This window comes from Bicyclus anynana, chromosome 2 (assembly GCF_947172395.1).
Source record: "Bicyclus anynana chromosome 2, ilBicAnyn1.1, whole genome shotgun sequence".
NCBI classification, from domain to species: Eukaryota; Metazoa; Arthropoda; class Insecta; order Lepidoptera; family Nymphalidae; genus Bicyclus; species Bicyclus anynana.
Genome location: NC_069084.1, coordinates 15,176,594 through 15,200,684, shown reverse-complemented (window position 1 = coordinate 15,200,684; position 24,091 = coordinate 15,176,594). Strand labels below are relative to the sequence as shown.

Sequence of the window (24,091 nt, the reverse complement as noted above, 5' to 3'; positions counted from 1 at the left end):
TTACCGTCGCGTTCCCAAGGCGGTAAACTTATGTGATTCACGCAGGCATCGATCGATACACAGTAAATAATATATTCCAGCTCTCGTGTTCAATTCAACGAAGATACTTTACACCTTTCACCCGTGTTTCTCAGAAAAAGGGTCTTTGTACACGGAGATGTATGTCTATCTCTCCGTGTTTAAAGACCCTGTTGAAGAAATATATAGTACGCAATAATACTATATTTTCAAACAAATAAAATTTTCATTTTAAATCTTTATGAACATTAGTTTTCGACAGATGCAAAAGTGTCTATAGGCTATCTGAACTTGTCTATCTTACTAAGTTCCATACATTAAACAAACAAATTAAAAAGAAAATAGCATTTGGTTTTCAAAAATTTAAAAATCCACTCATATTTTGAACAAATAAATCTTGAAAAATGCAACAAGAGTAAATAAATATTGTATTTTAAAAATAAATGTTGACTTTTTTGCTTATTCCATTAAAAAAAACTATATTTTATTTAAACGTACTGTATTTTTTTTATAGCTAAATCTGAAAAATACTATACATTCTAAAAAAATGTTGGCAACCCTGCAGTTGGCGTGATTGCAGTCAAAGGTTTTCTGGTTAAAGAATAAAAAAACAGTTTGGGAGTAGAGCCTCCCATGGACTGACTCCTGTCTTAAAAACGGACAGGGCCTGTAGCGTATTAGGAGGATTTTAGCTTGCGCTTAGAGAAAAATTTGGAAAAAGCGTCTTCACCGGTTTAAACACGCTTGTGGGAAGCTTTGAGCTTTTGAGGGATTATAATAAGTATTATTTGTCATAAAAGTGCGTCCATTGATCCGCATCGTATACTGATCGCACGAATAAACCGTAAAATTAAAAATCCCTATATTGCGATGCGTGACGGTGAGGATCTGTAGGATTTCCGGAAAAGGGTTCTGAAAATAATCCATTTCTATTGAATTTTAAATTTATAAATAAATTGTAAATAGGTAAGTTCTAAATAGGCATTTTTTATAAGTAGAAATTATTTTAAAACCAAATAAAAGCTTACTGAAAGCTGCAAAACCTCACAAATTGTACGAATATGTAATCAAAGTCATTAAAAATTATGTATCTGACCGTGAATTCAATGTGAAGTTCATGAAACAGTAAACAACGGTCAAGGTTCACCGGCGGTACGGCCATGTCGCGTGTGTTACCAGATTTACACAATAAAATTCTATATTTAAAGCAATGAGCAAAGCAGCACGAAGCTAGCAGAAAGAAGGACACAAAGCGTGCACTTCATACATGCATTAAAGCTCTGCATACCCTAACCAATGATTTGTTAATGCTTATTCAATGCACTTTTTCCCCAGTTTGCTTAACATTTAAAAAATACAAGGATTTTATTTTTAGTAAATAAAAAGAAATAAATAAAATAAAAACCCAAGTTTTTGAGTTACATCAAGATGGCGCCCATAGAGCAACTATGACATGACAATTGACAGCAAACGTCAAATCGATTACTGCATTGAAAACGTCATCTATCCGCCCATATTGCCCTTATTAATGTTGCATTTCTTGGGAGATAATGAATATTATTAAGAAAGAATTCAAGTAAATTCGTAGATTTGTATAATCAAAAATAGTTCAAAAAAATATATTCTTTTATTTCTGCCAGGGCACAATGACTGATCCTGGGCTCCATACAAATTTGGACCATCTTCTTTTCTTACTAGTGCTACTGCTTAACAACCACGCGCGCGACTGCCAATGTAATGGAATGGTAGCACCGCACTGGAAAGCGAAGTGTTGGTCGACCCCCTAATCCCAAGTACTCGTATGTATGTACAGCTGCTCTAGCCATGTTATAATGCCGATTATTTTTCGCTAATTTCGCTTCAAAAATTATCAAAATCGAGATTTTTCTCATTTTCGAAGTGTTAGCGAAAAGGATCCATATGTAATATTGCTAAAGTTGCAGTAGATTTATTAGATAGTAGATAAGTTTGTTATAACTTATCTACTATCTAATAAATACACTGTACTGCCAATTCTTTTTTTTATTTTTAAACACAGGATAAAGATGATACATAATGCGTCTTTACAAGCAGCGTGGTGGAGCCGCTAAAACCCAGAAAAAAATGTCACGAGTGTCCTTGACAGCCTCATATACAAACTGTTTTCATAATTTGTATTTCAATTATAACCAACTAGCTGACGCCGCGCGGTCTCACCCGCGTGGTTCCCGTTCCCTTAGGAATACAGGGATAATATATATCCTATAGCCTTCCTCGATAAATGGGCTATTCAACACTGAAAGAATTTTTCAAATCGGACCAGTAGTTCCTGAGTTAGCGCGTTCAATCAAACAAACAAACAAACTAACTCTCCAGCTTTATAATATTAGTATCGATAAAAAATTCTCAATCTTATTTCTTTAGTTTTTGTGAACAGTTTTTAAAATATTTAAAAACATGAGAATTTTTCTTGAATAATATTGAAAATTACTGATGCGACGCTTCGTGTTATTCTAACTCGAGAATGCATTCGTTCTTGAATTTTGTATTTGGAGCGGCAACGACACCATCGTGTTCCATGCGTTCTATCTGCCTATTATTCTTTAATCTGCGTTTTTAAATAGTAGTTCCATGTTATTGGCTACAAAAATTCAGGCTTCCTTTCAAGAGATAAATCTGGGAGGCCACACCGATACAAAAATCGAGGAGGCCTATTATGCACAACGCCAATAAATATATTATTTACCAAGTTTTGTTAATTCTTTTATTTCTTTTATCATGGTTGTAGAAAAAGTATTGTATGCCACTGCACGTAATTAGCGATTGTAACACTCGTGCTCCCATTACATGACAGTGGCATAAATAACTAATCTATACTAATATTATAAAGCTGAAGAGTTTGTTTGTTTGTTTGATTGAACGCGCTAATCTCAGGTACTACTGGGCCGATTTGAAAATTTTTTTCTGTGTTAGATAGCCCATTTATCGAGAAAGGCCAAGCGAAAAAGAAAATCTCGGTCCAAGTGAAAATTATTTCTTTTTGTCGTGATTATTTAATACCGATTCTCGTACACCATAATTTAGTTTCCCTTCGTCAATGTCGTGGCATTCACAAGGTTGTAATCAAACAAATAACATAATAAGTAGCTACTAGCTTCTCATTTAGGCGTGTTGGAGTTAACAAGTTTATTACCACCCGATGTTTTACACTATAAATATGTTAGATGCCTAAAAAATCATCGCAAAAAGTGATCCGAATTTAGCTACTCCACTGAGCGCACACATGCACATTTTTTTAATTTACTTATGTTATATATTTATGTATATATAATTTTTACACTTCTTGAACACACAATTCGATATTGTAGACAATATTTGAATATATTTAAGTAGGTAATAAAAAAAAAATATTCGTTGTTTACAATGCGACTAAATGAAATTAAGACATTTAGCCACTTTTGTCCGCCTCAGTTCCGACGCGCTAGTGACATATCTATAGTTTAAAATCTTTGACTTGACGGCCAAGTGCGTGTTGGGCCACGCGCAGTGTAGGGTTCCGTAGATTAGATTAGTACTTTAATTCCATGGGAAATGCACAAAAATACCGATAAACATACCCCGCACCACGGGAAATACGATAAAAAATTCACCTTCACTTTGCATGCAACCCTAAAAATTTTCACTTTTTCTTTTTACCACTTTATACACAAAATGAACCTATGTACCCTAAGAAAAGATTTTTTCAAGATTTCATTTAACTACTTTGTTCATGCTAATTTACAGCTTTTTAGTAGTAATAGTCTCTGTGCCAACCGCGGTCTGAAGGACGGACGGATGGACGAACGGAGAGACAGGCAGATATGGCGAAACTATAAGTAAGGTGGACTACGGAACCCTAAAAAACAAGTAAAAAAATACCGTCCCCTTTGGAATACGCATATAAAATATAGTTATGGTAGTGAAGATATAGCTTATAATGGTAAAAGGATTTTCTAAATCTTTTCAGTGGATCCAGAGCATAATACCCCTAAAACTTATTACAAACTTTACCTCTTTATAATATTAACTAGCGGACGCCCGCGACTTCGTCCGCGTAAATTTCGATGTCAACTTTACTACTACCCCTAAACTACCCTACCCCTACCCTACCACTACTCCTACCCTACCCCTACCCCCACCCTACCCCTACCCTACTCCAAACCTACTCCTACTCTACCCCTACCTTACCTACACCCTACCCCCATCCTACCCCTACCCTCCCCGTACCCTATCCCTTTCCTACCCCTATCCCACCCGTACCCCTATCTCACGCCTATCCTACCACTTCCCTATTCTACCCGTACCTCTACCCTACCACTACCCTACCTCTACCCCTACCCTAACACTACCCTAAACCCGGCCCTAAACCTACCCTACCCCTACACTACCCCTACACTTCCCTACCCGTACCCTACCCTACCCTGTAACTTCTCTATCTTACTCCTACCCTTAGCAATATCGGTCCAGTCCTTTGAGAGTGGTGGTATGACCAAGAGAAATAGAGACTTCTATGCTAATAATATAAAGAGGTAAAGTTCGTGTGGTTGTAGGAGGTAATCTCTGGATCTACTGGACCGATTTGGAAAATTGTTTTACCAATAGAAAGCTACGTTATTTGCGAGTGTCATAGGCTATGTTTGATCCCCATATTCACACGGGAACGGGAACTACGTAAATGAAAGCGCCGGGCGTCATATAGCGGAATTTCTGCGTCTTTTAGAAATATTGTATTATCTCCGAAACTATTTAAGTAAATAACATACTGTAAATGGCAAATCTTATCTGCATAATATCCTTGTGATTATTAAATAATTTATTTTAATAAGGATTAAAGTTTAGTTGTATAAATAATGACGTAAACCTAAGTAAATAAAATTAATAATTTTTAAAACACAAAAGGTACTATATCTGCTAATATATAGAAGATAGATATATGGTGTCGCGGACTTTTTTGTAGAACTTTTAAAGATACATAAAGTCTCTATACATTAATTTCAATTTTACTCAATAGTTAAGGCAGCGCATGCGAATAAGTCTGTTTAAGAGGATTTTCAGTCCGACCTGTATGACAAAAACTGTGATAACTCGGCTTATATATATGATACCAATATAAAATATAGCCTATAGCACTCACTGATAATGTAGCATTCTATTGGTGAAAGAATTTTTAAAATCGGACCAGTAGTTCCGAAGATTACCCCATTTAAAAAATGTGACAAACTTACAAACTTTACCTCTTTATAATATTAGTATAGATATAGAAATATTACTTACGTACGTGTAATTTATTACACATTATATATATTTTCATCTGCAATTATGTTTAGAACATCAGAGTAAAGTAAGAAAACACACAGTCAGCGTTTTCCGTGCGTAGAAGGACGAGGGTCGAAAGGTCGTGAAAATTACCTACTATTGAAATAGCCCCAGATAGGAAAATGTCGTAAAAGTTTTTGTACGAATATCCAACTGGAAGACGTATTTATTTTACGTACATGACAGGAAGACCCTTAATTTAGCACATTTTTTTTATAATAATTTATTTATTTTACTATTATCCGCGAAAAGTCGACGAACCCATGCGACAACGTCACCCAGGTCCGACAAAATACTCTCTACGTACGTTTCACCCCGAAAGCGGAGCATCCTCAGAAAATGTTGACTCTACAACGTGCAATTGCGAAGTTGATCTGCGGAACACACGGAACCTTCGGTGGGCTTCCGACTCAGACTTGTCCGGGTTTTAAAAACGATTAATAATATTGTGTTGTACCCAATAAAAGCATGTTATATTCTAGATATCCAGATTCTTGGCTGGTGGGAGGGAGCCTTCGGCCGTGGCTAGTTACCACCCTACCGGCAAAGACGTACCGCCAAGCGATTTAGCGTTCCGGTACGATGCCGTGTAGAAACCGAAAGGGGTGTGGATTTTCATCCTCCACCTAACAAGTTAGCCCGCTTCCATCTTAGACTGCATCATCACTTGCCATCAGGTAAGATTGTAGTCAAGGGCTAACTTGTAAAAAATAAAAAAAAAATCCAGAGTAAAATCTGTTTTCATTCAAAATTTTAGCCAAATTGGTTCAGTAGTTGCGGCGTTAACGAGTAACAAACATCCATACAAACTTTTGCGTTAATAATATTAGTAGGATTTCATAAAAACAGACCCGGTCATTATAATGGCTTCATTAACAGTAACTGCGAATACATTAAAGACCATTATCAGATATTACTCATTGATTATTATTAACAATGATTGTAAATTCGTTAATTAATTTACTATTAACACCCTAATCCCGCAAACATTGGAGCGTGGTAGGATTATTATTGTATTTTATCAATTTTCCAAACATCAATAACCAACCAACCAAAGGGGAATGTCCACCAGCCCATACAACGTCGGCCCAAGAAACCCAGTTACGCCCCCCCATAAAAGTATATGGAGATGATAATATGATGTATAAATAAGGATTTGGTTAAATAATTTTTTTAATAAAAGTTTGCTAGACATAAAAAAAAAATAATTAGTTTGTACCAAAGTTCAAACTAATTATTAACTAAATTTTTTTGTCAAACGCTCAGTTTGATAAGGATTGTTAACGTGACGTCATGAAACAGTTGAAATATACTAAAGATTTTAAACTTATTTCGCGGTTGTTCATTATGAATAGGGGCAATGCTAGGGGCAGAACCGATCTACCCTCTTTCTTGTTCTTTTCTTCGAAGTTGACAGCTGATAGAAAGAGTGTTGTTCTGATGCTTAAGCCTTAGCTTAGACTACTTTTAGGACTGTTTTTGATAAGTTTGCAAAATAGTGGTAAAAAAATAAAGGCGCATTGGAACCTTCGTAGACTATGATTACCACCATTAATTAAAATTAAATTGTGATATAATATGAAATAAATGAATTTTAATATTGATATTTTGGTTTTTGACTTGCTTGTGGTCTGGGTATCAGGCACTATAATGTTAAGTTGTTAAGTGTGGTACGATTTCGATAAAAAAATTGTTTTATAAATTGACCCGAGCATGTAAATCGAACCCACTTGTCTGTCTCTTTGTCCTAGTATCTGTGTGTTTGTCTAACCGTAGCACTACCAACATGGTGATGTTAGTCGTCACCAGATAAGAGAAGTCGTCAAAAGCTAAGTTTCAGCACCTTTGCTTAATCCAGCAAGGTCATCCTAAGTTATCGTGCCAGAGATAATCCGCACCCTACTTAGGTAAGTAACCTTTGAGCAAGCACTTTGCCGGTCGTCCACCCTACTCTGCTTAATATTCAAATCCTTACAGATTACTCCGCGCTATTATTATATGACCTGGACAACACATTAAGGGATAAATGGGCGACCAAATTTTAGATAATATATTCTCCCATACTTGTTATTAGAGCAAAACCTTGTAATGATCGGATGTTTTTGATTTTCTAAAAGTTGAATGTTTTCTAATAAAGATAAGGATGTTTTTTTTACAAGTTAGCCCTTGACTACAATCTCACCTGATGGTAAGTGATGATACAACTTGTTAAGAGGAGGATGAAAATCCACACCCCTTTCGGTTTCTACACTACATGGTACCGGAACGCTAAATCGCTTGGCGGTACGTCTTTGCCGGTAGGATGGTAACTAGCCACGGCCGAAGCCTCCCACCAGCCAGACTTGGACTAATTAAGAAAATCTCAATCTGCCCAGCCGGGGATCGAACCCAGGACCTCCGTTTTGTAAATCCACCGAGCCGTCTAAAATGTTTGTAAACCCATGTTTCTAATAAAAAAGTTTCAATTCAGAGGTCATATAATGTTTTTTATAAATTTTTCGGTGCAATATTAAACCAAGAGCGTGTACCTTGAAACTTCATACATTTTTTAAAACTCAATGTTTGTCAGCCCATGCTCCTACAATCGTAAGTGGGTAAGTACAGTACGTAACTGAGGAGTTTGGACCATCATGCTTTGGAAGGAGTTTCAAGTGACCAGAACCTCAATTATTAATCAATAATGTAAAGAGGAATGCCCACCAGCCAATTTATTAATCCCAGGGATCGCAACCCCCTTAAAAAGTATAATATGATGTGTAATTTTGTATTTGGTTAAATAATTGGCTTACTCATTAGAAGTATGTATACATATGTTTCTTTAAGGGAAATCTTACCACCCTACCGACAAAGACGTACCGCCAAGCGATTTAGCGTTCCGGTACGATGTCGTGTAGAAACCGAAAGGGGTGTGGATTTTCATCCTCCTCCTAACAAGTTAGCCCGCTTTCATCTTAGATTACATCATCACTTACCATCAGGTGAGATTGTAGTCAAGGGCTAACTTGTAAAGAATAAAAAAAAAAAAAGCGGCGAAGTAACATCTGAAGATGTATTATTTTTTTTACTGTTGACAAACAATAAAACGAACAAAACAAACCAATCACAAATCTTCAAAAAATGTTTTATCACTCGGACTGTATGGTCAATATCTGTTTGTTGGGACAAATTAAAGATGATTTTTTTTTAATTTTATCGATAAAGTAATGATGTCATTATGAATGTAGAATAATCAAGATTTTTTAGATATAAGAAAATTGCGGGGTGGTTAGGTTAGGCCAGGGCCGGGGATGGGTATTCCCTTTTTTATATTTGCTTTTAGATAATACGACAAATCATTGTAAAAAAATAAAAAAAATAAAAATGGTTTATTTCAGTAACATTAATCAGTAACAAAAAAAAGCTGGAGTCTTCTTTTAAGAGTTGTAAACTCCTGTGACAGAAGACTCCGCCGTTCCATAACAAGCAGTAATATAATTTTTTAAATCAATCATAGTGGGTAAAAATAAAACTAATAAAAACATGTGTATGTGTATGTGTGGGTGTGTGTGTGTGTGTTAGTGTGCATAGTTGGGCACCGTTAATCAAATAGTTAACTTCGTTAATCGTTAATCCGCTACAAAACAAGTTAGCTTCGTTAAACGTTAAACCGTTACATTCCGGAAGAATTAACGCAAGTTAACGTTAATCGTTAATCCGTTAACAGGACTGTGTAATAATACATTTTTATATCATTGTATGAGATCACCATTGGATAAATAAAGATGAGCACCGGGGAAAAGTGCCATAATTTGTTTTTTGTTGATTTTATCTATATATATTTAACATAAATATAGTAATTAGTTGATTTCTTTGAAAAAAAATCATTCATCATTTCTTTCTTGTCTGAACCTGTTTTTCGCGTCGCGCCGTAAATAGTAGGCATTGGATTAACGATTAACGGACTTATGCATATTAACGGAAGTTAACGGGTCCGTTAACATTTTTAAATGTTAACTTAAAAGTTAATCCGTCAATCAAAATGTTAACTTCGTTAATTAACGATTAACGGATTAACGAGTTAATGCCCAGCTATGTTAGTGTGTGCGTGCGTGTGTGTTAGGTTAATCTTGTACTCGTATTATGTAATAGGCTTCAGTAGAGATTCAACTTCTTCATAATTTTGTGTTAATAAGTATTCTTTAATATTTTTTGCAAGTATATAAAGATTGTCATTGTCCCCAAACGCAAGACAAATAACTTCGAGGAAACCCTTCAAAAAAGACTTCAATCACCGGTATGCAGATAATATGCGTAAAGCAAGCAATAATGACTGGACCATTTTACCTGCCCAGTCAACCTGGCCGATATTAATTGACCTAATTTAGTAACACAACATTAAGGTCACCCATCAAACAGTCGACCCCAGTCAACAATACCAAAAAGTTTGGTGCAAAAAATGTTTTTATGTACTACGCTCATAAATCAAAAGGAGAAACAATCACTTACGGCTGGTCGTAATTGATCTATGGAGTTCGATGCTTCTTAGTCAATGATATTTTATACTTCAGATACGACTAGCGCATCAAAACTGAAGCGGACAAAATGTGTAAAATTGACTTAATTTCATTTCATCATCATCATAATATCAGCCGATGGACGTCCACTGCAGGATATAGGCCTTTTGTAGGGACTTCCAAACATCACGATACTGAGCCGCCTGCATCCAGCGAATCCCTGCCACTCGCTTGATGTCGTCAGTCCACCTGGTGGGGGTCTACCAACATTGCGCTTTGTAGTGCGGGGTTGCCATTCCAGCACTTTGGGACCCCAATGTCTTTGTAGATGGACCAACAAAATAATTTAATTTAGTTTCTTAATAAACAACGAACGTTATTGAAACAAATAATACTTAAATTTCGTCTACAATATCGAGTTGTGTGTTCAGGAAGTGTAAAAACTGTATATACCTACATAAATAGGTACCTATATCATGGAATAAAAGACAAAATTGATGTATAGCTAAATTTGGGACATTTTTTGTGGTGATTTTGTAGGGACGTAACCTATCTATAGTATAAAATTATCATTGTTCTTAGGAACATTGTTCTCTTATTAGGAGACGGGATGTAAATACCCAAAGACACTGCTTCAAAGCAGGTTGGCAAACTTACGAGAATGTTTTACATATTATAACACATTTGCTCGTAAAGTATCTCTTATTTCACCAATTTCAATATCGTAATGTATCTAATTACGTATATGTGCCGTAATGTAATATAAAACCTTTATCATCCGTCTAAAAACGAATGGTGCTTTTTAAAATCTTAGCAAAGAGTTTCTATGTCAGAAAAGTGCTCAACATTTTATGAATAAAATTAACTTTGTGAGGTAAAATATAATAAATAAATATTAAATTCTTTCATTTTTTAATTGACAATAAATGACACCCATTTATAATTAACAGATACCCAAAAATATTAATTTTATTTATTAGTAATAGTAGCTGTTTTTGGTGCATTTGCCAAAAAAAAATGACAAGCGTGTCAAAATGTCATATGGAAAACAGGCAAAGATGCATATTCATTTTCAGAAAGTGTGTTCAAAGTGTGTTTCCTCGCAAATGTGTTATAAAACGTCGTATGACATACGTGCGCTTTGATAACTAATGCCTCTGCTTCTTTACTATATCTCTCGCCTTCGGCTCGAGCTCTGCAATATTGCAATATCGCCTCGGCTGTAATTTTCAACTTGTGCGGTAAGTTGAAAATTACAGCCGAGCCGATTATATCATAATGTACTACTAACGATCATTCATCCCATCATTCATTTTTACAACCCAATTTCGACTCGCTGTTGAGCATGGTCTTTTTTCAAGGGCAAAAAATAAATCCCTGGCCTCCCGTTTTTGCTTTTGCGAGGGCACTACCGTGCCCCTAGATTTTCATCTCACTACTCCAAAATTAATGACGTCAAGGTGTTGGAATATATAGGAGATGAAATGACTAAAATTGATACTGGTTTCATCAAAAAACGTGAATAAACGCATCGAAAAACGCAGATAAAGACCCTGACATCGCTCAACAGGATAAAGACAAACTTGATATCGATGTTCAAAACAGAAACTAAGTAACCTACCGAATGCATGGAAAAATTACCCCACAATTTACATTTACATACTTTTTTTATCTGTTTATCTGTCTGTTTACGCTAATCTCTGAAAAAAGACGCCTATTTCAGCTAGTATTATAGTAGTGTGACGTGTTATAAAATATTAACAGACTAGCGGAAAATGACATATATCTAGTGTGCATTCATAAACATTACACAAATGAAGTGTATGAATGTGATGATAGGCCATGTAAAAATAATTTACATAGTACACCTAGCAAACAAAATATAAATTACAAGCAAACAAACCTTTTTTCTAAAATTCTTATATTTGTCCCATTTCCAATATTTCCAAATGAACGTATTTAGTGCTTTTTACAAGCAGATTAAGGTTGACGTGGAGTAACGTATAGGCTTTGTTCCATTGATAGCTGACGTACGGAAAAAGTTAATATCAACTGTTCACGCGAACGTAAAACACGTAAAAATTAAAATGTAACAATCACGAAATGTATAAATAAGTACGTAAAATACAAATGGCATTAAATACCACCTTCTTTATTGAAGAAGGTTAAATTTACGAACCAGCTGTGTATAACGAAAATACGAATAATTATTATCACACATACATCAAATATTCGCGAAACCTTGAACAATACAAAGGCTTGACATATGAAACCTACCTTATACTCGTCACACCGATGTCTTCGGTCTTCTCTATCAGATAACGTCGGATTCAATAATTGTTTGGTGTTTACCTAAATTCGAAACGACGCGAGTTTATTTCGAAAACACGTCCAACCGCGTCGGGGTTCGGGTCGCGAATGAATGAATCAAGGGATGCTCGAGGGCGGGGTTGAGTTAGATAAGCGGGCGGAATTTGAGAGCCTTCATGAAGTTTTATTACAGTGCGTGGAAACGACGTTTCAACTTGGGCGGATTACTGAAAACTCCAGCTAGCCTATGAAGATAAACTTGCCAGCTTGTAGAGGTTGCTCGCAGTGGGATTCTGTATGGGGGGAGAGATTTTACAAATTTTCGCTTAACTCGGATATGTTTTGGAGTACGTTCCATTAAAATCTTGGAGGATAAAGTTTGTCGCCCACAATACATTTTGCGAGAAATTTGCTACTAGAAAACGGTTTTAAAGTGTTTCTCGAAACAGTTTTCGTGGAACAATTTTCTAGCGAAGTGGTAGTTATTTCCTATTCGACGTTCCATGTCGGTCCATAGGTTTGACCTATGATTGAGCTAGAAAATTTCTTTGTTTTTTACTCTCACCTATTTATTTGTCCTTTTTTTTAATTTTTAACAATGTTAATAATACTAAACACTATTAAATTAAAAAAAAAAATCAAAAATCAATCCCGCTGTGTGACTTTTGAGTGCCCAAACAATTAGAGAGAAAATGTTTAGTCGACTATTGTTGTTCCGATAGTTGTTTAGTCAATGATCATAAAGCGAAAAGCTTCGACCAACACCTTAAGAAGCTTTTGCTTAACTGTTGGATCAAGGGTCGGATACAGAAGGCCAGATTCTTCAGACCGCGTATATTGTCTGGAGGTTCCTCACTCTGGAGCCCTGACTACCGGTTGGGCACTCAAATGTCCCGCAACGGGAGGGCTGGATGTTTTTAACAATTTTTAACAATGTTTTGTAATTTTATAATCATAGTTAAAGATAAAAAGTGCATATTAAATAAAATAAATAAATTACTGTTATAATTAAATGCTGGAACACGAAAATCAGGATAACAAAGTGGACAGTCACCTTAACATCTAATATGAATACCACACGATCCTTGTAAGCAAAGCATATTTAATAACGTATTATTAAAAGCAATAATATACTCGTACCATCTAATATGGGGCGTAATACTTTAATAATATGCTAGGGCATGTCTACCATTTTAGTAAATTTATTGCCAGACGCACGCGTCTTTACTTGTATAGTACAAAGACAGCAAACTGTATGCCCGATTTTATTTACATTATTTTTGGAATAACACCCCTCTATGCAATTTTAAAGACGTATTCACGTCAAAGCGGGTTGAAAGTTTTTAGAATTTATTTCGTTCATGTTTCAAGTTAAATATATTTTCGTAAAAGGGTTAACGGACTAATGTGAGATACAAAACGTACAAACAAACTTTACACCGATTTTTACGCGGACGAAGTCAAGGGCGTCCGCTAGTACTTCTATAAAAACAGAATATTCCACCATATGTTGTTTTGTTATAAAATTAAGCAGTGTTTTTAATGAAAAGTCTCAGGCTTCTTGACTTTCCAACACTTCCAACTTCCAAATTTATACAAACCTTAGATAAATCATAATATACATATAAATAATCCGTTTAGAAGTTTCGAGTTTATCGCAAACAGACAGAAATGACGAAGAGGTTTTTTTTATTCTGTACAAGTTAGTCCATTACTACAATATCCTTGTCACGACGTGTCACATGGCTCCAAGCCCTGGCCCGTCGATTTTCTTTCTACAAATGCTAACGGTTTGAAAACTGACACTTTCATAGACTTTTATGCATAGTGTCTACCAGTGGCGAATGATGTCATTTAGATGACTGTCCCAAAAACATAAAATTCATATATTGTGATACAAACTCCTGTTTCTCACAAATCTAGAAACAGTATAACAATGAATGTACATAGATTTTCAAAGGTAACCCGACAGGAATAGTTTGTTTGTTTGAACGCGCTAAGCAGGAACTACTGGTTTAATTTGAAAAATTCTTTCAGTGTTAAATACCCCATTTATCGAGGAAGGCTATAGGCTATACATTATCCACGTATTCCTACGGGAACGAGAACCACGCGGGCGAAACCGCGCGGCGACAGCTAGTGTATCTATATAATGTTCTATGATCAAGCCCCCCGTCCTCTAAAACTGCACCCGGGCTACCACCCCTCCTAGGGGCTGCTTTTATGTGATCAAAATATTAATATTATGGATTATATGCAGAATATTACACGCTAAAGCTCAAAGGAACGGTGCAGGCATATGTGATTAACTTTTAGAAGTTTAATTACTATATGGCGCACAAAAGGCTTTGATGTTCACCCTAGATTAAACAAACGTAATTAAAATTTAATATTTAATTTTGATTACGTTTTAAATGTAGTTAAAATGTAGTTCGAAGAGCTTATGGACGTTGGAATGGCGACCCCGCACTAGAATGCGCAATGTTGGTCGACCCCTCACCAGGTGGCTGCGACATCAAGCGAGTCGCAGGGATTCGCTGGATGCAGGTGGCTCAGTATCGTGATGTTTGGAAGTCCCTACAAAAGGCCTATGTCCTGCATTGGACGTCCATTGGCTGATATGATGATGATAACGATTTAATTTTGTAATTTACTTTTGAAAACTTTTTTTCAGTGATTCTGACAACTCTACCCAAGACTCGAACTTAGAACCTCGTCATCCGAAGCCATATAGGCTAACCACTGGACCAACGAGGAATGAATTTGTACTCCTCATATTTTCATACTGGGTGCCTAATATGATGGCATCCGTGACGCAGTGGTAGGCGCGGTGGGTTTACAAGACGGAAGTCCTGGGTCCGATCCCGGCTGGGCCGATTGAGGTTATCTTTATTGGTCCAGGTCTGGCTGGAAGGCTTCGGCCGAGGCTGATTACCACCCTACCGACAAAAACGTACCGCCAAGCGATTTAGCATTCCGGCACGAGGTCGTATAGAAACCGAAAGGAGTGTGGATTTTCATCCTCCTTATGTTGATCTTCTAACAAGTTAGCCCGCTTCCATGTTTGATTGCATCATCACTTATCAGGTGAGATTGTAGTCAAGAGAACTAACTTATAAAGAATAAAAAAATCGATGCTTAGAGTAAACTATAAACAAAAGCGAACTATTTAAGGTTAATACTAAAATTATTCGAAATTAAATCAAGCTCAGAGCTAGCGGATGCCTATCTAAATGTGGCCAGACATATTAATGAAAATAAACAATACCTAGATGGAACAAAGGTTCTGACCTGATTCCATTTAGGTGTATGAGTTATGTAGGTGTTACAATAATGTTGTGGTAACCTAGGTGTAAAGTATACTAATTTTAATAACTAATAAGCTACGTATGAATAAAATGCACTCGTATATTTTGACTAGCTGACGCCGCGCGGTTTCACCCGCGTGGTGCCCGTAGGAATATGGGGATAATATATAGCCTATAGCCTTCCTCGATAAATAGGCTATCTAACACTGAAAGAATTTTTCAAATCGGAACAGTAGTTCCTGAGATTAGCGCGTTCAATCAAACAAACAAACAAACAAACTCTTCAGCTTTATAATATTAGTATAGATTACATTGGCCCTGTTTTTTTAAGTTTATAAAGTTACCAGATTTACACGAATGTATTGTTGCATAAACAGAGCGTGACATGTTATGACTTCACTGAAATATACAAAAAAATCCATACCCATCCATGGCAGTCAGGGTTCTAAAGCGAGGAACCTCCTCACAAGTCTAAAGGATTTCTGCTTTCTGTATTCGGAATATATTTTGACGGCCTCCGTAGCGCAGTGGCATGCGCGGTGGATTTACAAAACGGAGGTCCTGGGTTCGATCCCCGGCTGGGCAGATTGAGATTTTCTTAATTTTTCAGGTCTGGCTGGTGGGAGGCTTCGGCCGTGGCTAATTACCACCCTACCGTCAAAAGACGTACCGCCAAGCGATTTAGCGTTCCGGTACGATGCTGTGTAGAAAACGAAAGGGGTGTGGATTTTCATCCTCCTCCTAACAAGTTAGCCCGCTTCCATCTTAGACTGCATCATCACTTACCATCGGGTGAGAATGTAGTCAAGGGCTAACTTGTAAAGAATTAAAATATCGGTGCATAAATAACGGAATAATTGCTGGACATACATAAAAAAACACATACATACAGCCGAACGTAGAACTTCCTCCTTTTGGGAATCGGTTAAAAATTACATCTTGTGGTGCTGATGTCCTAATTTTAATAGTCAGGTAGCATTATGCTGAGCTGGGACCATTTTCTGGGTTATGCCACACATCGCAAAGTTTATCCTGGATGACCTGGTGTACTGGAGATATTGTTATGTGTAGCATATTTCGAAATAAACGCATTTTTCTTCCTTTTTTTCTTTCTTTCTCGTCTCTTGAGCCTTTTGAAAGTTGTACCAGCACCCGATATAAAAAGTAAAAGTTAATTTATCGCGAACTAAGTCGTAGGTATCGTCTAGTAAAAGTATGATACATATTAATAGGAATTTCTTATGGATCCCATCGAGGAACATCAAAGAGACTTTTTCAAAGAGCCGATATATTTTTAGTGCCATATGTTAGTGCCGAGTGTAAATAATGTGCCATCGACAGACTGTTAATATAAAGTGTTATGTGTATGACAGCTTATTTGTATGATATAAAAATGGTTATATTCATTTTACTGCCTTCTTGGTCCAGTGGTTGGATGGTTTTGGACCGCGAGGTCCTGGAGTTCGAGTTCTCTCGAGATATTGAGGCTACCTTTTTTTCATGTGCCTCATACAGTAGGTACGTTGAGTGGTCGGCCACTGACGATCAAGTAATCTTACATGCCTGTAGCGACAAATTGATCGTGATCGTAATTATGGTCGCAATAGGCATGGACATCGCTACAATCGGCATCGCGACCAACGCAGGATCAGTTTTATCGGACGTCAAGTCGTTAGCGCTGCAGGCATGTGAGATTACTTGATCGTCAATCAGTAGCCGACATTATTACATTCATTTATCTATTATTGACAAATCAAATAAACAAAATCAAATAAACCCTCAACCCGCCAACCTGCATTGGGAAAACTTCGTTGTTTTAAGCTTATGTTACCTGTCTTATAAGATGGGAAGCTTGAACCCGTAGTGATGGGAAGTTAAAATAGGTTGTTAATTCCTAGTTAGCTCATCCAAATCTGCTTAGTAATAATCCAATTAAGCGTCACAGAAGAAATTCATTAGATATATAAATATTAGGCTTAGTTTTCAAGTATTTTGGAAACGTCAAGGTTTACCATATTTTAGGAACATTAAATTTTAGTGTAGGAACATTAAAATGTAACAATATCTGTATATGACCACATTCTGGCAATAAATAATTTATGATTATGATGATTATGATTTTGTAAAGTCTGTACCACCGATTCGGAAGGCAGGTTCTGCTGAGAAGAGCCGCCAAGAAACTCAACAGTTGCTCTTGTAAAAAATCATTACAATTGCTTTTAATTAATTACTTCTTCTACTTCCTGTGTGAGACTGCTAAACTATAGCCGTATTTTAGCTTCGCCGTTTTCAGTTATAAAATTTAGCACTTAGCAGCTCTATAAATAGCTAAGCTAAACTGCAGCTAAGCAGGCCTGTACACACGCAGTAAAGCTATTAATATGTCCAAAATAACACATCCAATAACATCAAAGTCCCCATAAACTGCTACATAAACATATTACGTAACGCGCAAATCAATGAACGATTTTAGAAATGATGTCTGAACAGTAAACGGAATCGATGTGAAACGTACGCAGGCCATTCGATTACAAACACTCGATATGTTTATGATACTCGTATTTAGGTCCATAAGGCCTGCACACACTAGGCGAGTGGCCTGAGTCTCAGAGGAGACGCCCTTAAAGAGTCGTTCCGCCCATTGATTACTTTATACTATAGACAGGTTACATGCCTACAAAATAACCGCAAAAAGTGATCCGAATTTAGCGACCATTGAGCACAAACATGCACAATTTTGTGTTTTCTTACATTATATATTTATGTATCTATAGTTTTTACACTTCCTAAACACACAACTCAACATTGTGGACGATATTAAGGTATTATGTGTTTAAATAGCTTTCGTTGTTTGATAAGCGACGAAATGAAATTAACACAATTATGCACATTTGTCTGCCTCAGTTTTGATGCGATATTGCCATATCTCTAGTATAAGCAGTTTGTAAACAACTCAATGTTACCAAATAATTGTGGACCTTATGTCACTAATAGGTCCTCCGTGCAAGTCACAGGCCTGTTACACACTTGACGAATGAAAAATGACATGCAGCAAGCCAAGTAACGCAGCCACACCACTCTCTACCTACTTCCCACGCCACTCGTGCAGTGTGGCAGACCCTTTAGCTAGAATACATAATCCTTGTTAAACAGAGAGAGAAACATTACATATGAACTTAGTATGGCCGGCCCATTATATTGCAATGGAAATAGTAATCGTTATACGAGTACAATCCCTTTATAATCGATTTGTGATTAAGTGCCCATAAAACTGAATACAGTTCCAGTATTTACACGATGTACGCGATTTCACGCAGAATCGATTTGACGTATTGACATACAGTGCGTGTTTATTATCGTAATGGAATAGGGGTGATGACAGTTTTTTAAATTGTATATAAATTAAGAGTATGCTAAAGCAATTTTGTAAAAGTAATAAGGTATCTGTGATCATTACTTTCGGCGCTCGTTTATGTTTATAGTTCATGTATAAAAAATGTCACTTTTAATGTGAGGAAGCTAACTAAAACTGTATGAATTTTCATCTAATTACGATAAAAGATTTTGAAATTTTATAATCTAAATTTTTTTGCAAATATCCAGACAGATCTTTGCTTTTTATGTATAAATTAGTTAACATTGACCTTACTTACCCGAATGTATCATTAAAATCAATATATTCAAACCTAGTCATCATCCCCATTGTATTATTACGAGTCGGTATCAACCCATATTCGGCTCACTGCTGAGCTCGAGTCTCCTCTCAGTGTGAGAGGGGTTAGGCCAATAGTCCACCACGCTGGCCCAATGCGGATTGGCAGACTTCACACACGCAGAGAATTAAGAAAATTCTCTGGTTTCCTCACGATGTTTTCCTTCACCGTTTGAGACACGTGATATTTAATTTCTTAAAATGCACATAACTGAAAAGTTGGAGGTGCATGCCCTGACTGGATTCGAACCACAACCTCCGAGTAACAACCTTATTACGAGTAACTGGCGGAAACCTTAAGTTGTATTAATTAATATCGATATATTTTGAACCCGTATTCCATGAACTAAGCGAAATTAATATTGTTTATATTAAATTTGATATGAGTGAACTACTCTATTAAACAGCCAACCACGCTCAGACCAGACCCCATCGATGCTTCTTGGCGACAAAATGAAGCAGGCAGTACAGCATTCCCAAAGGAGCGCTATTACGAAGAGTTATATGCTACTTCAGGCATCGATATTAATCCTTCAGAACGATGTTGGGGCTCCCGCGGTACTGTAGTGCATCAGCTATGTTTGCGTATGGAAGAACACACAGCTTTTCTACAGTCGTACGCAAACGAATTACATCGCTGTTGAGCAGGGTAAGGAGGAGTACCAACACCTTCCTGAAGGTGGTTGTTGACAATTTCAACTGCTCCATATTGAGGCACTGGGTGTGTACTCATATATGTGTACCCGGTGCATCAGTAAGGCGAGGCAGATATTTAAATTAATTTTAGCTTTAGTATTAGTATTAGTATTTTGTATTTCGCACTAACATAGATAATAAGCTAATAACTACTAACACTATATGGGTCAATGGCCTGAACTAAACAGATTTTATTTTATTTTATTATTTTTATTATTTTAAATCGTTAGATGGGCCCCTCCATACTAAAGAACGCACAATTTTATGTCATTACCACTAATAAACATAAAAACGTGCACGCACTTCTTATCTTAGTACGTAACAAGAGCATGCTGTGAGTGGACATGGACTTGAAAAAATATTTACTGTTTTTTTTTATTTTAATCCCTTCGTGTTCATTTTGGTAGTATAAAAACACAAGCCACAACATGAATAAAGAGAAATGTGTTACAAGTGATGACGTACTCAATGTGCGAAAACCAATGAAAATTCCGCGACGCTTTGAGGCCCATCTAGCGATCTACGATCGATGACTACAGGACAGTTAGGATTTATTAATTACACAAATAAAAATGAAACTATAGATAATACGCAAAAATCCTTCACGGTGTCTTGTGCCCAAGTCCTTCGTCGGCAACTCGATATTCTTGTTTTGAATAGACTTGCAACTGGACTCAAGCGTGAAATTATATTAAAGTTAAAGCTATGTTTGAACCATGACATTCTTTAAGAACCTTCATCTTGAATCACTCTATTAAGATATTCATCATCATCATCATTATCAACCCATATTCGGCTCACTGCTGAGCTCGGGTCTCTTCTCAGAATGAGAGGGGGTTAAACCTTAGTCCACCACGCTGGCCCAATGCGGATTGGCGGACTTCACACACGCAGAGAATTAAGAAAAATTCTCAGGTATGCAGGTTTCCTCACGATGTTTTTCCTTCACCGTTCGAGACACGTGATATTTAATTTCTTAAAATGCACACAACTGAAAAGTTGGAGCCTGGAGGTGCATGCTCCGCGCCGGATTCGAACCCACACCCTCCGGAATCGGAGGCTGAGGTCGTATCCACTGGGCTATCACAGCTTATTAAGATATTATGATTATGGATTTTTCATTTCCGTGGATTGATTCTGTCATTCACGTGGTATAGCTCTTTCATTGCCGTGGACGCTCGTTCCATTGCCGTGGCATGAAATTTTTAATCTTCTATATCTCGTTAGTTTTTTCAGGTATCTGCTAGATATTAAGCAAAAAACAAACATTATCAAAACATTAACGTTAGTTATTATTTTTTAGATTTAAAGCATATGTTAATAAATGATATACAGATGGAGCGTACGGAACACGACGGCGTCGTAGACGCTCCAAATACGAAATACGACTAAAAGATTAAAAATTTTAATAAACTTATTAGAATTCACCCATCTATTGTTCTTCCTTCACCGTTTGAGACACGTGATATTTAATTACAATGCACACAACTGAAAAGTTGTGGAGGTGCATGCGCTGAACTGGATTCGAACCTACGTCCTCCGAATCGAAGAGGTCTTCTTTAGGTAATCTGTCATACTACACTATAATCTATTTCATCTCTCACCTATAAAATAGTTCAGGGTTTTCTGAAAATTTTCGACACTCTGCGCCATTTCCTTAATTGAGAATTTCTTTGAATTAAAAAATAATTTTGTCATAGTCTGCCCCAGAAATATTTAGCATTCGAAACTCTGACAAAGCCACACGCATTGAACCACAGAGGCAGTTCAAAATTTCATAATCTTAATTAAATAGAAAGTAAATTGACTGCGCAGGTTCAAAGGTGAAAAGGGTACGCAATAATATAAGTTAGACTGAATTGGTCAGCCATAGGAAGGTCACCGTATTCACGTTAAACAGTAATTAAACCCGCATTACTGAGGGTTGAGCGCGCCGGGATTATTTGATTTAGATTATCAATATTAAGGGTTGTTGAACACAATCATATAATACGTATAATGTAAATACTCTCATTATGTTCAGAAGTCCGTTCATGGCCAAGCCAGAACTTTGCCATTTTGTTAAAGTTGACAAAATTGAAAACTTTTGGCCACCTCTCTAGCACAGCTGGTGTTGTGATGTTTTCATCAGAGGTAGGTACTTACTGGGTTAGATTAAATTCAGAATTTTATTTTTTTCGAAATTTGCTCAGGTCTTGTTTGTTAATAGGCTAACTAGCTTTGCCAACCATTGCTTTTTTTTTTCAACAATTTAATAATGTAAATATTAATAAGTCAAAAATATAAAATAGAAAAGGTACAGTACTAAAAGGACTACCTTGTGAAATACAAAAAAATAATTATATCTGCGAAAGCAATCAAACGAAATACATTTAACGAACTCGTGAAATGGAATTCGCTTTGGAATATAAAACATTAATATTTAAATATACAGGGTTCCAGGGGTACCAAATGTAAAACGAAACAGAGTTCAAAACCAAATAACAGAACAATTGTACCTCTATTTGTAAAGGACAGAACAGTAAATCTCGGAGTAGGTAATTCTGTAGATTACCTCAAATAACAAAACTCTAGAGACTCGAAACATAAAAGCTCTTTTGTAAGATTGCACGTACGAGGTTGACTTTCAGAATGATGTATGACTAAGGGTCATAACTCATTAGAGCCACACAGCACACGTACAGTTAGTATTCTTCTTAAGGACTCTATGAATACGCTCAACTATTTCAACCCCGGAGCGTCAATGGATATATGCGCAATAGTGTCGCCTCGAAGAAAATGAAGTCACTTTCGCTTTCTGTTCGCTTAAATCTTTTGAACTTTTCAACGGATTTCGATAGATTCGGATTTCAGAATCGATAGAGTGATTCAAGAGGAAGGTTTATATGTATAATACATACATATTATTACAACGGAACAGCTGAAAAATCCAATAAATCAAAAGCGGAGACCCAGCGGCTGACGGACCGTACGTTTCGGCTCTGCTAGGAGCGATCGGTGGGCGCGCGGTGTGTCGTATATATATTCTGTCACTTCACTTCACTTTATACTGCCCCACGTTATTACATACGTTATTACATCTACATCCCGTGCAAAGACGGGGCGAGACGCTAGTATTGTATAAAATATTATCTACGTGGAAAGTTTATCCATCGTGGGTCCTATGCGGCTTATATAACCCTGGTTTCAAGTCCTGAGTTGAGCTATAATCAAATATTGAAATTTTCTTCCCGTCATTAAATTCTTAGTAGCAGACCGAGATTGGGAAATTGGTGGTATTTGGAAGGCTCGCTAAGCTGTCGATTCCGGTTATTATTATACGTAAAAGTTTCGAAAATTAATACCCCAAATCCACAAATCCGCATGGTCTTAATTCAAATTACCTATTTTAGATATTACATGACTGTCTGACTAAAGGGAGAGCATGGCTTCACAGTGGGTCATTATATTAAGTCTGTTAGGTAAAGACGGAATGCCCTTGAAAATATCTTATATAACATAATAACAGTAATAAAATCAGTTAGTGTAAACAATTTTATTACCCCTCACCAGACAATATCGTTGTTTACCGCTTTCAGTATTGCTTACTGGTTTACTTGTGTACAAACAAAGTTAGGGTGCTCGTCCAGTAAATTGCGAGCAATTGTATCAAGTATTCTTTCACTCAACTATTGACTAAAAATTCCAGATGCTATTGCACAACGAATTTCTATAAGTTTTTATGTTTAGGTTACTTTGTGACAATGCGTGAAATGTATGCTAAGACGATTACATATTAAAATTGAAAAATCGATGGCTAACGAAACGTTCGATAATGTGTGAAAAACAAGCAATGTAAACATAAATATAATTAACTAAATATAATTGACAGTAATTTTTATTTAATTTCATTTATTTTGCATTTATATCAAAGTCTAATTATTCGACAACTGTCAAAAAATTAGACTTAAATATGTAGGTACTAACCACTAAATCAATTGATCAGCTATAGTTTTAATAAAGCTTCGCTTAACCCTAGCAGAACATGCTTTATAGTATTCCTGATAATAACAGGGTTTTATTAGGAACAAAGAATATTATATTCGAGTACATTTCGGCGCAATCCACGAGTATAGAAAATTAACTTTACAGAAGTCGAAGAATCCTTTTGCATAGTAACATTAAATTAAAGGAGATGGCTGTGAGTTGACGTATCCGAATGTGTTCATTAAGTGACTATA

The 24,091-nt window shown here is 36.4% G+C and overlaps 1 protein-coding gene across 2 annotated transcripts in view; it reads right to left on the bottom strand.

Annotated features, from left to right (window-relative positions):
- Positions 1 to 12,278, bottom strand: part of LOC112049105 (calbindin-32) — a 97,165-nt gene extending 84,887 nt beyond the window's left edge. For both annotated transcript variants that reach the window (XM_052887628.1, XM_052887632.1), the window contains exon 1: positions 12,123 to 12,278. The gene's annotated coding sequence lies outside the window, so the exon portion shown is untranslated. The remainder of the gene's footprint in view (positions 1 to 12,122) is intronic.
- Positions 12,279 to 24,091: the final 11,813 nt, after the last annotated feature.